Source organism: Corvus hawaiiensis, chromosome Z (assembly GCF_020740725.1).
Source record: "Corvus hawaiiensis isolate bCorHaw1 chromosome Z, bCorHaw1.pri.cur, whole genome shotgun sequence".
NCBI classification, from domain to species: Eukaryota; Metazoa; Chordata; class Aves; order Passeriformes; family Corvidae; genus Corvus; species Corvus hawaiiensis.
In genome coordinates, this window is record NC_063255.1 from 60066913 (window position 1) to 60083339 (window position 16427).

Below are 16427 nucleotides of genomic sequence, written 5' to 3' on the forward strand. Positions count from 1 at the left end.
TTCCTAAACTCTCTTGGAAATCTGTTCCTGTGCTCAGTCATCCACACAATAAAGTTCTTCCTCATGCTAAGGTGGAACTTCCTGTGCATCAGTTTCTGCCTGTTGCCTCTTGTCCTATTCCTGGGCACCACCATGAAGAGCCTGGAAACACCCTCTTGACACCCTCCCTTCAGATACTGATAGACATTGATGAGGTCCTCTTTCAGTGCTCCCATCTCCAGGCTAGATGGACCCAGCACTCTCAGCCTTTCCTCATTTGAGAAATGCTCCAGTCCCTAATCATCTTTGTAGCCCTCTGCTCAACTTGCTCCAGGAGGTCAATGTCTCTCTCTCTGGTACTGAGGAGGAGTAACAGAAACAACACTTACTGCACTTAAATACAAAAGTAATTTAAAGCCAGAAGTTACAAAAACTCCACCTTTATAGTTATGTAATTTATTTAACTATTACCAACTCGGAAAAGCAATTTAGGAGCTACAGCCTTTTAGCTATAGACCTTTAGCTCCAGCAGTGTTGCACAAGGACCTTAAGCTCCAGTAGTGAATTCTTCTACCTAAAATGCCTGGAGTAATTTTGAAATGAGAGTTAAGTTCCCAGGTTACTTAGAGCCTTCTGATTATTTCAAGCTACTATGCTTCAAGATAGTTTTCTATACAAAAAACTGGATTTTCAAAAGCAATGATTGACTGGCCAATTTGGTGAGATGGGCTTTAAACTGAAGGACTCAGTGGGTGGGGTCCAAAGTGGCAATGCTCATGCCATTGCTTCCTCCTGGGGAGTGGGCCATGCCAACCAGGGCAATGTTGGCTGCCTCAAGATGAGAGTCCTAGGCCTAACCACATCAAGGGTGTGTGTGGCTATGGGGAACCCTCTTACACCCCTCCTAGGGAGCCTGGATGCTCCACTGCCTCCCTGAAGTGCCTGTACACAAATGCACAGAGCATGGGGAATAAACAGGAACTGGAAATCTCTGTGTGGTCACAGAGCCATAATCCCACTGCAATTATAGAGACATGGTGGGATAGCTCACCACTGGAATATTGTCATGGATTCCTGTGTACTTTTTAGAAAGGCCAGGTCAGCAAGGTGAGGTGGTGGAGTTGGTCTTTACATGAAAGAGCATCAAGCTCTGCCCAGGGAGAGACAATGAGTTGAGAGCTTATGGGTAAGAATTAAGGGAAAGGCTAAAATGGGTGACAATGTTGTGGGCATTTACTACAGACCAGGAGGAGGAAGCTGACGAGGCTTTCTGTGCACAGAGATTACAGGCCCTGGCTTTCTGTGTGCCTTGAGATCACAGGCCCTGGTTCTGGGGTACTTCAATCATCCTGATAGTTGTTGTGGGGACAACACAGCTCGGCAGACACAGTCCAGGAAGTTACTGCAGATTACTGATGATAGTTTTTGATGCAAGTGGTATAGGAGCCAATGAGGAAAGGTGTGTTGCTGGACCTTGTCCTATCAAACCAGGAGGGACTGATTGAAAACATGAATACTGCGGGCAGCCTTGCCTGCTGTGACCACAAGATGGTGGAACTCAGGATCCTGCAGGGAGGAAGCAAAGCAGTAAGCAGGGCTAGGATCCCTGAACAGCCAGACAGCTAAACTCAGCCTCTTCAAAGACCTGCTTAGAGGAATCCCATGGGATAGGGCTCTAGATGAAAAGGGGATCCAAGAGAGCTGGTCAATATTCAAGCATCACTTTCTCCTAACTCAAGAGCAGTGTATCCCTAACTCAAGAGCAGTATATCAAGAAAGGGGACAGGAGACCTGCATGGGTGAACAGGGAGATGCTAATAAATCTCAAATGGAAGAAAGAAATTTATGAGATGTGGCAAAAGGGACAGGCCAAACAGGAGGACTGTAGGAACATATCCTCAGAGTATGCAGGGATGTGATAAGGAAGACCAAGGCCCACTTGGAATTGAGTCTGGCAAGGGATATCAAGGACAACAAGTGTATCAGCAGCAAAAAGAAGATTAGGGAAAATGTGGGGCTGCTGTTGAATCAGAGCAGTATCCTGATGATGGAAGAGAGAAGGTGGAATTACTGAATGTCTTCTCTCCCTCAGACTTTACTGCTGAGGCCATCGTTCAGGAATCCCAGACCTTGGAGGTAAGAGAGGAAGGCTGGAGAAAGGAAGACTTCCCCATGGCTGTCAAGGGTTTGGTTAGAGATTGGCTAGGCAGACTTAACATCCATAAATCCATGGGCTCTGGTGGGATGCATATACAGGTGCTTCAGAGAGCTGGCAGATGTTGTTGCTCTGCTGCTCTCCATCATCTTTGAAAAATCATAGAGAACAAGAGAAGTGCCTAATGACTGGAGAAAAGCCAGTGTCACTCCTGTCTTTAAAAACGGCAGCATGGAGGACCCAGGAAACTACTGGCTAATCAGCCTCACCTCCATCCCTGGAATGGTAATGAACAGATCAATCTGGAGGTCATGACCAAGCACATAAAAGAAGAGAAGGTCATCAGGAGTAGTCAGGATGGATTCACCAAGGGGAAATCAGGCCTGGGCCAATCTCACAGACTTCTATGATGGCGTGGCAGGATAGGTCAACCAGGGGAGAGCAGTGGATGTTGTCTACATTTGCTTTTGACACTGTCTCCCATAACATCCTTGCAGGTAAGCTCAGGAGATGTGGGTTAGAGGAATGGACAGTGAGGTGAATCAAGAACTGGCTGAAGGCAGAGCTCAGAGGGTTGTCATCAGTGGAGCAGAGTCCAGCTGGAGGCCTGCAGTCAGTGGTGTTCTCCAGGGATCAATACTGGGACCAATCTTCCTGAACTTGTTTATCAAAAACCTGGAGGAAGGGGAACTGGGGGGAGTGGCTGACCCACCTGAAGGCTCTGCTGCCATTCTGTGGGACCTGGATCAGCTGGAGGGTTGGGCAGAGAGAAACCTGATGAGGCTCAACAAGGGCAAGTGTCAGGTCCTGCACCTGGGGAGGAGCAGCCCCAAGTGCCAGCACAGGCTGGGGCTGACCTCCTACAGAGCAGCCCTGTGGAGAAGGACCTGGGACTCTGGGTGGATCACAAGCTGTCCATGAGCTGGCAGTGCCCTTGTGGCCAGGAGGGCCAATGTCATCCTGGGGTGCATGGGGAAGAGTGTGGCGAGCAGGTCGAGGGAGGTGATCCTCCCCCTCTACTCGGCCCTAGTGAAGCCACACCTGGAGTTCTGTGTGCAGTTCTGGGCTCCTCAGCACAAGAGAGACAAGGAGTTACTGGAGAGGGTCCAGTGGAGGGCCACAAGGATGATCAGGGGTCTGGAGCATCTCTCTTATGAGGAGAGACCGTGGGAGCAGGGCCTGTTTAGTCTGGAGAAGACTGAGAGGGGATCTCATCGATACATACAAATATCTCAAAGGTGGGTGTCAGGAGGAGAGTGCCAGACTCTTTTCAGTGCTGCCCAATGACAAAATGTAGAGCAATGGCCTTAAACTAAAACACAGGAATTTTCACCTCAACAAGAGGAAGAATTTCTTCACACTGAGGGTGGCAGAGCACTGGAACAGGCTGCCTGGGGAGGTTGTGGACTCTCCCTCTCTGGAGGTATTCAAAACCCACCCAGGTGTGTTCCCATGTCAGCTTCCCTAGGCGACCCTGCTTTGGCAAGAGGGTTGGTCTGGGTGAAGTCCAGAGGTCCCTTCCCACCCTAGTGATTCAGTGATTCTGTGATTTTGAGCATTCAAACTTAAATACAGTGCAAAAAAAACCTGACTGATAAAGCTAATTGGTCTTCCTCTGAAAATGGGACATTTGAAAATTTCTATTGTAGGCATGTAGATTTTCCCACTCACTTTTCTTAATTGTGGTTTTAGATACATAAAGCTCTGAGACTGAGAGTGTTTGAGGAACTGACACAGAAGTAGTTTTCAATTTTGGAAAATCCAGGAATTTTAAAGACATAAATGTGCTAGCCACTGTTTTAGATGCCAAATTGTTATTTTCATCACCGTTCCTGAGATTGTTATGAAATATAATCTGAGCTGAATTGAGTTTATATTCACCTTTGAAAGGCTAGGAATGTACAGTATAAGTGGAAAAAATAGCATATTATTAACTTTACAGCCTTTGTTAAAAATTAAAGAAAAGGTGAATGAAGTGACATCATTTGCCATTCCATGCTGTTCAAGTACAGGAACATCACTTTTGTTCCAGAGAAGTCACATGCATCCTTCAGGCAATGTCAGAATAAATGTACAAAAACTTGAAATCCGGATATATCATACTAGCTGCCACAGAGCTGCCAGGGAAGTAGCTTAGTGGAAGGCATTGCCCAAATGGTTCTTTTTCATTGCAGTGCTCAAAAAATGATTGCTGCATTATTTTCGTATACTCTTCCCATTCCCCCATCCTATTTTTGCATAACATTCAATCCGGGGCACACAAGAAGCATCAGCCTATTTGCCTAACATGACCTATCTGAAAATAAACTGCAGATGACTGATCTTTAGTATTTTCAGCAGACGGCAAAAGAGGTTCATACTGAAAGGCACGAACTTCCTAAAACTGAGCATGGCAGCAGCTGACTCCAATTAGACCAAAGGGAAACATCCCTTCTTTTGTTACAGTAACAAAATGATCCTGAGCTGATATTTGAGAGTATTAGAAGAAACACACTTTCTCCCTGATTTTACACTGAAACCAGACCCTTAAATAAACCCCATCGTTAATGATACAAAAACCTTTCTTTCTGCTTCTCCCTGACAGACCTTCTTCTCTAGCATGTATTTTTGTCTGTCTTTTCTGATCTTGTTCTCTCTGTGCATTTAGGGAAATAGCACCAATGACACTGTGTCTGAAATGACTGTGTGGATCACCTGCACAACTTCTGTGATTTATATGCTATCTGAATCTCACACCCCTGTAGTTTTGTTTCTGTGCATTACACTTCTCCTCAGGACAGTGACCATATTTGCAATTAATTACAATCCAGACAGAAGAGAAACAAATAGGAAATAAGAATTGCTGACATTGATGCCACTACATTGTATTAATCTGTAAGCTCATATTGTCTTCCCCAGCCTTCCCAACACATGAGCCCTCCCACTCATCACCAGGTGCTCTATTACAAAAGAAACCAAACCCAAAAATCAAAACCATCACCACCTGAATTCTACACTTCCTGTGTCATGAATTCTCACAAATGTGTAGTACTAGCCAAATTAGAAGTTAAGAGTAGCCCAAGGTGCAAAACCTGAGAAATGTCTGGGAAGAATCACAGGACAGACCTTTTGGATCAAGGATTCTTAATATCTGTTTCTTAAAATATAAAAGACAGTAAATAATTTTTTCCTTTGTTTTCATTGTCTAACCACAACAACATGAAATAGCTGTTTTCTATCCTATTCACTGCTATGAAGAATTATTTTGTTTTTATTTTTATTTTGTAATGTAATCTTGATTTTTGAGTAGCATCAGTAGTTTTTCAGTGAAGTTGCAGGAAAAATGCACCAGATGGCTCTATGGTGACATTTGTCCGGGGTAGACTGCCAGTAACTTGATCAGAATTTATGTAATATCTTCATTCCGTGAAAATATAACTGGAATATTTATTTTAAAACTCTGGATAAATACCTGTACCTTTTTATGTTTGATACTATGAGCAGGACTGAGAGAGTGGCTGAAAAAAAGGCAGATAATAGTATTAAAATTTAGTACCTTGACTATGAAACAAAATTAAAATAAATCTCAGTCAAGGTAGGACTGAATGGATAGCCAGAATCCCATTTTAGGGTGTGATTCTTGACTGATTCCTTGAATGCTACACACCTATAAGGAAATTAAATCTGAATTATGCACTATACTAAATGAGAATGACTCCTTATTTGTGTACAACCAGAAAATGGCTAATCAATTTTCCTTAATATTATAGACAGGTTTTTGGAATCGTCTTGTCTCTTTCTAGCCTTTTATATAAAGTTTTGCCTCTTAAGGCAGGAAGTGCTCAAGTCTTAACAAAAGCTTGTGGGCTTAACTGGGGTTTTAAAATGAATTCAGCTTTTGATTTGGAAGTGACGAATGAGTGAATTTTGGAGCTGTGTTTCTGCTGGGCTTAGCACTTTTTGCCATACAGGAGGGGCAGATGCAGCCTGACATACAGAGAACGTGGAAAGTCAGGGCAAGACGTACATCCCATGCTTTGCAGAGCTGCTGCAGGAGAGGGATGAGACAGGTCATTAGCTAGTTTTGGAGGAACTGAAAGATGGTGAGCTCTAAGCTCCAGCCAAGAGTGAGAGCTGCTGATGGCACAGCAGGTGATTGTACAGTGGGTGAATGGGGGGCAAAGAGCCCTCTCCAGCTTTCCCAGTCAGATCATGACTTACAAACTTCCACTTCACTGGAAGTTTCAAATGAGTAAAAAGATTAATTTGAGAAGAAAATATTTCTATGAATTTTTTGAGAAGATAAAAACATTATAGAGAAATCTGCTAAGGCTTTTTCAAAAAAATATATCTATCCTGTTCATTAAGTTATTCAAGTTTTTCAGAGAAACCTAGATACATATCGGTCATCAAACCAAAAAGATAGCAAATAACAATACATAAAATTATTTCCATTTTATCAGTATTCAACTAATGAAAGCACAGTAATCAGAGACTGTTCGTATTTGAGATAATTACCAGCAATATATATGTTTCCTAGAATCTGACTCTACAGAGATTTTTTAAGTGATGCACAAGTTTAATTTACTCACTAGTTTTAAAAGATCAGTTCCTTAAATCATCACCATAAGAAAAGCTAGAGCATTTTTCTTTTAAGTCCTCTTTGTAAAGGCATTACTCAATGTAAAAAAACCCAACACCCTGATAAACTAGAGTACTATAATAATATTTGAGTAGATATAAAACCACTATAGAAAACATATAGGATATTAAAGAAAAATTACAGTTCTGTAAGAATAAATTAAAAAATCAGTACCTGCACAAAACTTTCAAGATTTTATGGTACTTGTATTACAACATAAATAAACTTAATAGCAAAAATCTGATTCTTTAGTGCTTAAATACAAAAATTCATAGTTCTGTTTCAGAAAATGCCTCCAGGTGTAATGTGACCAAAATGTATGCTTTCACTTAGCTTTCTCCGCAATTTTTCAGTGAGTGTTTAGAAAGTGCCACAAAAATGAACCCTGGTGTCTCTCTCTGTCTTTCTATATGTCAAACCATCAATAGTTGACTAAGCCCTGTAAAACTGTAGCCAAATGGTGGAATCACAGATTTTGAAAAGACTATAAGATGTCTTTCAATCTTCAGCTTTCTCACTTGGGACAAATAGAATTTTAACATTTCTGACTGACCTTCACAGAATCATAGAGTTGCTTGCCTTGGAAGGGAACTTAAGTTCCAACATTCATCTAACATATTCATAAAGACATTCTGTGACACAGATTTCACAGACTTGATGGATGTATCAACTGTCCGCGTTGGAATCAATTTTTTTCTCCATATGTTACCTGTATCTTTGTTGCTCTAATTTAAATCCACTCATTCTTGTTTCATGCACACAGAGTAAAATCTGTTCTCCCTGTTTCTACAGTGGTTGCTTACAAATTTGAAGGTCATGTACCCTTCCCTTTATGTTTTAGGAGCACACAGTCTGAGACTTGCTTAAAGACACTGTAAGCATCAGTCAAACATTATTTCCACTGATGGGCAGCAACAAATTTCTTTATATGTTCTCCAGTCTGAGAGCCCTTGTTTTCAGGATGATGCTCTCCTCTAGTCACAGAGCAGAAGTCTTCTATATAATATCTCTTTACTTAATTCTGACTGTACTGTCTTGTCCTGCTGTAATAACAACATACTCAATTCCAATAAATCTGTGTTTCACCATGACTACTTTTTCTTCATCTTTCTGACAAGAAAAATGTGTGCAGAAGTGCTGGTGAAATAAGGAGAAAAAGGAAGCCAGTATAATGCACATCTACTGAAACCAAAGCTTTCATAAAACTCACTGAAAGACTTGTCTGAGATGGAACAGAAGTGACAGAGAAAATAGGCTTTTTAGCTCACCTTCAAGCAGTTGGATGAGGTGTCCCTGACTCAATAAGAGTACATATAAATTTGTATGATTCCCTTCATTCAGTGCAGCACTTGAGAAATAGAAAAGAGCAAGGGCATATAATGAATGCATTACTTTTGTTTCCCTCTTTCATTAATTTTGTCTTCTCAGGTATACTTAAAATTCTCTTTATAGCGACACAGAACTCCCAATAGCTTACTATCACTAAGCATTTGGTTTTGCAAATATAAATAAGAATAAATTTCAGCTTTCTTACATTTACCTATATTTGCTATTTCAGCTACCATACTGGATTTCTGAAAATGTTATGACTGAGCCATCCTGCCTAATACTGTTACCAGATCCTCAGGGTAACACCTATGTCCCATTAATTCTACTCTCCTGGAGGATAGATATGTATTACATAGATGTATTACACAGGAGAGATGACAAACAGTAGTCTCTTAACAAGAAAAGGATCTCTGTGTAAGTGTTTTTATTTTCCCACATGCCCAGAAAACAGCACATTCAGCTCCTGCCACAATTACAACTAACTGGTCAGGATTTTACAACAATTACAACAAAATATTGGCAGGAGTTTACCGTTTCAATTAAATTATGTAGAGCTGTATGATTAATCCACTTTCTCACACGGAAAAAATGATGTTGCTAATGGCTGACTGAGTCAGACAAATGTTGGTGCATGTCTGAATCCAACCACAATTTCATTTTGTTTCATAATTATAGTGAGTGCAGAATACGCTATGAAAGAGGAGAGTCAACTGACAGAGGCAAGCTTGAATTCATGTCAAGAAAAATCTATTCCCATCTTTTTTACAGATACAGCAGAGAATAAGGAAAGATTAGGTAAGAAGATAAAAAAGGAAGTTTATGGGGAGCAGAACAAGACTCTTGGAGAGACTGTCTTCTCTGCAGTATTTTGTAACTTTTCCACAGTCCTTTTTTTCATATTTTGTCTGCCAGCAAAAAACAATTGTTTAAGAAGTCCCTTTCAACATTTTTTCTGACTCTTAGTTTCACTGCTGCTTGGGAAGAAAACACTACAGTTCTGTACTTGGTTACACATGAGTATATGAAATGGCTCTGTGATGTCTGTAGCACTCAGGTAACAAAAAAAACCTGTGAGGGAGTGCCATGTGGAGAGAGCCATCAACTGAGAAAAACTGTGGTAACTAATCACTCTTTGAACACAGCTGTAGGCAGCTGGACCATACCTCATATTAAGGACTGCTTGGCAGGTGACTTACACAGGTGTCAGTGAGGTCTTAACAATCCAATCCTGTATAGACCAGCTGCAAACATGATCTGCAGATGTGATAGTGAGGCCCTGCTCCTATACAGAAAGGCAATCCAAATCATCCAATTTCCACCATCAGGGAATTCAGAAGGGATTTTGAGAAGTCTCCTGCAATATCTGTCAAGTGCTGAATTCCCCCTGTGGTATTTAAGACTTTCTAAAAATATCATGTATGTAAGAAGGAAATAAAGGTCTTATCTCTGTTCCTGGTATCTCAAGCCATAGATATTTCCAAATGACCAGCTGGTATCCTGACAGAAATGAAGAAGGAAAAATAAATTCTCAAGCTACTGTTTAAGTGGAAAATGGTAAAAGCTGTGTGCTAAAAGAATGGAGAAGCAAGCAGTAAGATGTTAATTCTTTCTCATTTGTGTGACTGCTCAGTGAAATATCTGAGACATTGTGCAGGGACTCTGCTAATCACATGTGGAAGGTGCCAAGACAGGAGCAGAGTCATGCTATAACAACACCATATTCTGCCAATTGTCTAACAGCAGCAGAAGGATTCTATTCTAAACACCTTTCATTGACATAAATTAAATCGGGAGTTATTAAGATGACTAAAGAAAACTTTCAGAAGTTCAATGGGGGATTTTGATGCCAGTCCTGCTCCTAGCTGGGGCCAAAAGCCTACTGATGTGCTGACCAGAAGAGAAGGCATCTGTAGCATTTCAATACACGTCTCTCATTAAAACACTAAGAACAGTAAATGAAGGTAGCTGACATATGTTTCCCTCTCTTTTTCTATGTTCTGCAAATAGATAGCAGCACGTGCTGAAAGTGTTATTCAAGAAGTGGAAAAGTCAAGACAGGCAAGTGTTTATAGGTCCGCCTAGAGAGAACTGGCACTAAAAATTAGTGGATGCCTCCAGATCTCCAAAAATCTTAACAGAAATGCACATACTGAAGAGTGGAGTTAGTTCTCACACTGACTATACTCCAGTTCCCATCACCTGTGATAGGAAATACAATTGTCTTTAGCATTCAATAGTCACAGTGTATACTGTAGCACTGAAATAAAATCATCATGTTCTGTGCAAATCTTAGTTCTTGGGGTAACAGTAATTCATACTGCTCTCAGCAGAAAGTGAAAAATCTAGTAGAAAAATAAAAAGTCCAATGACAAACTCTAGCTTAGAGCCTTGATTAATAATGAGGGAATATTCAAATGAATGCCCATAATATTAGGAGTGAAACCTAATAATAAAGCAGGATGCAACACCATATGAATTGTATTCCCCATTGCAGCATATCATCACTGTGACACAGGATGCCTAAACATCCAGTGCTTTCAGCTCTACTGAAAATGGTGATGCAGCCGCAAATCAAGGGAACTGCTGATAGATGGGGAATGCAATTGAGGCATTTCTCATGCACACATGTACAATCTCAGTCATGAGAAAAATCTGTCTATTAGAAAATCAAAATCTCACTCCTGGCTAAGACAAGATCTAATGGAAGAAGAGTGAGGGAAAAATGTTTTGGAAGTTGTTCAACATAACTCACTGTCTGAAGACAGAAAAATAGGGAAGAAAGATGGAGAAGAAGAAAAGTGAAAAAATCTTCCTTTTAGAGAAAGTAATACCTTGACACTACATGCTGTAGTGTCAAAGCAAGGTGAAGCCAATTTGTAGCTGTTGTATGCCTGGAGTAATTATAAAATGGGTAGGTAACCTGCAACTGCAGAAATTTCAGGATTTCTTTCTACTAGCTCTAGGGCCTGACTTGTCAGAGGCATATGCTGATTTAGCTAATGTCAAAACTAATGTATATAAGCTGCACTCCTATTTGTGCCAAATCCTTTTACATTTCATGTTCTTCGTCCTTTGTCATGAAGAAATCACTGCAAGTGTAAACAATTACACTTGACAAAATCTAGCAGATAAATTGCAGTAAGTGATGACTCTGTTCTTCACTGCTTGAAGAACACACAAGAAATTCTATTGCATTAGTCTCCAGAACAGAATAATAAAAGTGGCCATAGGCTGGTATTTCTTTATTAGATCTTTGCCATCACTTTATGCAAATTTATCTAGAGCTATGTGATAAAAGGCAGCAAAAAGTCACCTACGGGGAAAACAATTAACAGATATGAAAGAATAATTTCATTTAGCAGAAAGCTAATCCCTTCTCTTAAGGTTGAACTATCTGTAACTTTTTTTCCTTTAAAGGCAAATCTAAGACAACTCCATAGTAATACAACTTGCAAAGTCTCACCAACTTATAAAACTTGTCAAAGAAATGACCAGTGGCCTTTCCCTGGAGAATAAATAACTTCAGTACCGCATTTTATGAGTGCATGCCTCTTTGCTGGTGCTGGTGCTGGCACTTCTGTGACACTGAAATAACACCCCAGACAAGACCACTGTCTGTCCAGAACAGCTGTCTGAATCAACTTACCCTTTACTCAGGATAGCCCTGTGTTGGCCAGGGACAGCATGGGTCATCAGCTGCCAGCATAGAATGGACAGTAGAATTTCAGAAACCTACCCTTAGGTCAGTGCTTCCATGGTAGAGTTCATGCCCAAGTGGTCAGGTACTATTCCTACTGCTGTCAGCCAGGACAGAGTAAACTTTACCCAGGAAAAAACAATTTTTTTTTCACAAAAGAGGTTATTTCTGCTCACAACCAAATGCTGTTATTAGGAATATCTCAGTAAATGAGTAAAAAGAAAGCAATACCGACTTTACAACTTACTTCATTGTGAATAAAATAAAGGCAAAAAAGAAAATACAGGATTGTTTCAAGTCAGAAAAGGGTTAACTGCATTTCATTTCTCCAGGCAAGAATCCACAGCAATAGTGGCAGGCATTGAAGCTAAATCAAGGTAAAACAAGTGGGGTTAAGCAATGTGCTACTGGCTGGAGCCAGTCGTACTCAGATTTTTCATTCCTAACCTTGCAAATTACTGAGGCACAACTGAAAGAATTGTCAACTTATGGCTTTTACAGAATGTCATGACTGCTATTAATACTGTACTTCAGGTAATTTAGTTGTCAGGACGTGACAACAGCATTCAGAAGGCCTAGAGTATCACACTGCAAAAATGTAGTATAAGATTTATCAAGATAATTGTGTTGCCTGAAAATATCTAATGTACTTGATGGTAATCAGTAGTTTGTCTTGGAAATGAGTTTCTCTTATAGATTTCAACCCTCCTCCCACCACCAGATGCGTATGAGTCAGTGGGCTAAGGAGTATTGTACTCATTTCAAAGGAGCGCTCTGTCCTCCTCTGCCAACAGCCATGCTAACACAGACAGACTTTGAAGATTACGCTCTGCAACCACTGTTAGCAGCAATGATGATGGATGTCAAAAGGCAGGATGGATGAGCAGCATGAGCAGTAACGTGTGGTGGAAAGGGAAGAATTCCTCTCATTGGTATTCAGAAAGTGCCAGTCAGCTGAATGTCTGCCTAGAAATAAAACATCAGCCACAACTGCAGCTCATAGTATGACTGTCTGCTGCGAAGACAGACACCTCATGCATTAGGCCTAGCAGACAGTTTGGTCAGGAAGGCGAAGAACCACAGGGCCAAATAAGGGAACTCAAATTGACTAAAATATTTTACTGCTGTTACTTAAGATTCATGTTCAAATGAAGTAATTACTTACTAGCCCCAGAAGTCATCTGTCATTGATGATATCCATAACACTCCATGAAATACTCTGCTAATCTGATAGCTGTAAATACTGAGGTCTGTGAGTGGAGAGTTTAGCTATACTTTCACCTTAATTCTGCTGAGAATTGTAGTTTCAACAAAACTCCACACCATGGTTTACTGTCTTTAGAGCTTTGGTCTCAGTAAGGCTAAGGCATTGATGAAGAGAAGGATAAAATCAGTCTCCCATGTCAGCAGAGGACTGATGCTTCCCATCCAGCCTGCAGCACTGGGACAAGACAAGAAGAGGTTTGTCCTTTTTCTGGATGGACACAGATGACCAGATATACAGACAGTGCTCTTTCATCCGTGCTGAACTGTTAAATGCTATTTAATTTGTTAAGTCCTTATTCAAGTTGTAATCATACCAATACCTGCATGGTGCACATCCACACCAGAAATAATGCTTTGTATACTTTATATATGTTCTAACCCTTTTAACATAGTCATCTGCTTCTTCAGTTTCCTAAAATAATACAGTCTACCAGAAGACATGCTGGTCTTGTATTCAGATATCTTAATTCCAGACTGAGGATAACCTTGTTAATTCTATTTGTAGTTAAATGCAGCTTGGTTTATAGTATCCTCTCATGTCTTTGTGGTTTCTCTGGAAATGAATGAGAGCCCTCTTCCCACAGTAGTGGTAGTTCATACCAGCACTTTCCTGTTTGGTTTCTCTGGTGACTACTTCAGCCCAATCTGTAGAATTTCCTTAAGTAAGGACAATATTTGGGTCTTTTTCTGCTACATATGCTTTTTCTCAGAAAGCCAACCGAGGAATAGGAAAACTCAGAACACTTGGGTTAAACAGTCATTATTTTGTTTGTTTCTGTTTTCTAAAATTTTCTCTCACTGCTCACTAAAGGGTTTGCTGTGAAATAAACTTGAATGCAGAACAAAACAGAGACACCAAACCTCATCTGTTCTCTGGAGTTGTTTTGAGTACTAGAAGTGCAAGCTTTCTTTTCTTTACTTTTTTTAAGATTTGTATTTTTTGCTATAGGTAGGTGGGGAAGAGTTCACCTCTCATTACTCACACAGTGGCAGTATTGCTGCTGTGTCCTTATTTCAGTGTCTTTACACTGCAGAATTCTGAGCCACCCTCTCTACTTACTGAAACCATTTCTCCACACCAGCTGCTGAAGTAATGTAATTTTCATAACCCACTTAAAGCTTTATGTATTGAAAATATTAATAAGAACTAGGAAAAGAAAAAATATATTTATCTTGTCCTCAGGAAACATAGTACACAAGAACCACATCTGCACCAGCGACATCTGCCTTTTTCAACTGTAAAATGATGCTGAGGACTCTCCCATTCTCCATTTTTGTTTGTCCATTGAGCTTAGAAGTCATACAAGCAGAATAAGCTCACCTCAAACTTTGTATCAAGCAGCTCTGACCAGTCCTGTATGCAACACCAGTTAGTTGCTATGGCCCAAGTCCACTGACTGGCATTAAGACCATCTTAGTAAACAGCGAAGCGTATCCAGTATCCATGCCATGACATTAAGAAATTATTTCCTGTATCTGTTCTGAGATGAAAAGGAAAACACCTCTCCTTACCAAAAAATATGTTTCTTTCTTGAATGCTGATTCAACCCAGGAGCTGAGAAAAATGACAGAATACAGTGTGTAGATAGAAGCCTCTTTAGTGTGGAATTTTTGCCTCTGGTCATACCTTTCAATACATTTCTCCCCAGTGCAAAGTCTTTGCCAGTACATCTGACATCCAGATACATCTGGAAACCTTTTCAGTGTTCAAATTTTATATTATCATCTAAGCCACATTCAGCTGATATTTCAAAAAGCTGTTCACTATCAAGAATCAAAAAGACATCACTGTAACAAAACTGTAACATTCAGGTCACTATGCAGAGCTGACAATTTGCTACAAAACATACAAAAAATTACACAGTAAAAGACCTGAATTACCATTTGCAGATGTCTGAATCAAGACTATTCCTTATCTAAGTTTATATGCTGAATGTAATTCTTTCTTTTCATGCTTCCAACTGTACTTGGCCTATTATCATGCCTGCCCAAAAATACACAAAATTAATAATACTTTTAATTTCCTTGGTATCAAGGTATCAGAATACTATAATTCAATGCACTGAAGATCTAGTTAGTGGATTTAGTTAACATTTTTTCCCACAAATCTGTGTTACTTCCAGAACTCCAGATTATCAGTGCAGAATGATACCTTGCCATGCCTAACAATATGAGCTGGTGCTGCTTGCAGGAACCACCACTGGAACAGCAGTAAAGCAGGTAAAGCTGCCCAGGGGGTGACCAAGGGCTCCCTCAGCTCCATTCCTGCTGCGAGACATGGAGGGATCTGGCTACCATTGCTGCTGTTGTTTGGTGGCCTCAACGAGCTTCTTTGTCTTATCCTCTGTCACTAAAATTGAGTTCACATCGGCACCAGCCAGAGACTGGGAGGGTGTACCTCTGAGCTGGGCACTGTTGCATTAACACCTGTTTTCTGGATAGAAGGTTTTCCTCTTGGACCTACCCTCTCAGGGAGGGCAGATCCGGATTCTCGCTCAGCTGAGATGAGGGTTCCATGCCCTGATTCATTTTCCAATCTTCCTGGACTGAAAGTCATTGCCCAAAAATGTGGATATAAACCTCCCAGGGACTGAGGTGAAAAACTCCCCTACTTTGATCCTTCACACTTTTATTTTAAATAGAGGAGGTTCTTAATGGTAAATGTCTGCAGCAGGTCCTGTGTTAGTGGGATTATTTTGGACAGAGCACTTGAATAAAGCACACCCCTGCAGCCACTGCATGAATGACTTAACCTGGTGAAGGTGTAACTTTAAGAAAGGCCAGAACCAGGTTTAATAAACAATAAGTTAACCTTGTCTTCAAATTAACTGCACTAATACCACATAACTAATAATCTCTGATATTGATAATGACTTGCTGAGATTTTCACCTATAACTGAACAACATAACAACAGACTGGTTTAATGGAGATGAAAAGCTACTGTCTTTCTTTGAAAGTTGCTGTAGAGTCTAATGAAAACTGCTCAATCAGAAGACTCTTTGTACTGAGATCAGCCTCATCTTTTCCTTATTTTTCTTTTATATCCACCTAGTTATTTTAAAGTCAAGTTTTACAAAACGATAAACATGCAACGTGTCCACTAATATATAAATCAGTTTTTAGTATATGAGTAAAGTGTAGGCAAATCCACATAGCTGGAAGTAAAGAGTATCTTATCTATAACATGTAAACAAGGAGTAATACCTTGAAAGAAATCCTTAGAAGAGAAACTCCAATAACTAAAATTTGCAACATTTCCAAGAACTAGTTTAATTTACAGCTGTCATCAACCTCTTCCCATGTCTGAGTTGAAAACAGAAATAAATATTGAAAATAATTTTACAATAATTTATTGTTAGAGAAAGTTATGAAATATAAG

The 16427-nt window shown here is 40.2% G+C and overlaps 1 protein-coding gene across 2 annotated transcripts in view; it reads right to left on the reverse strand.

Annotated features, from left to right (window-relative positions):
- The window catches only part of ADAMTSL1 (ADAMTS like 1), a 414253-nt gene that overhangs the window by 274350 nt on the left and 123476 nt on the right, over positions 1–16427 (reverse strand). The gene's annotated exons all lie outside the window — the stretch shown is intronic.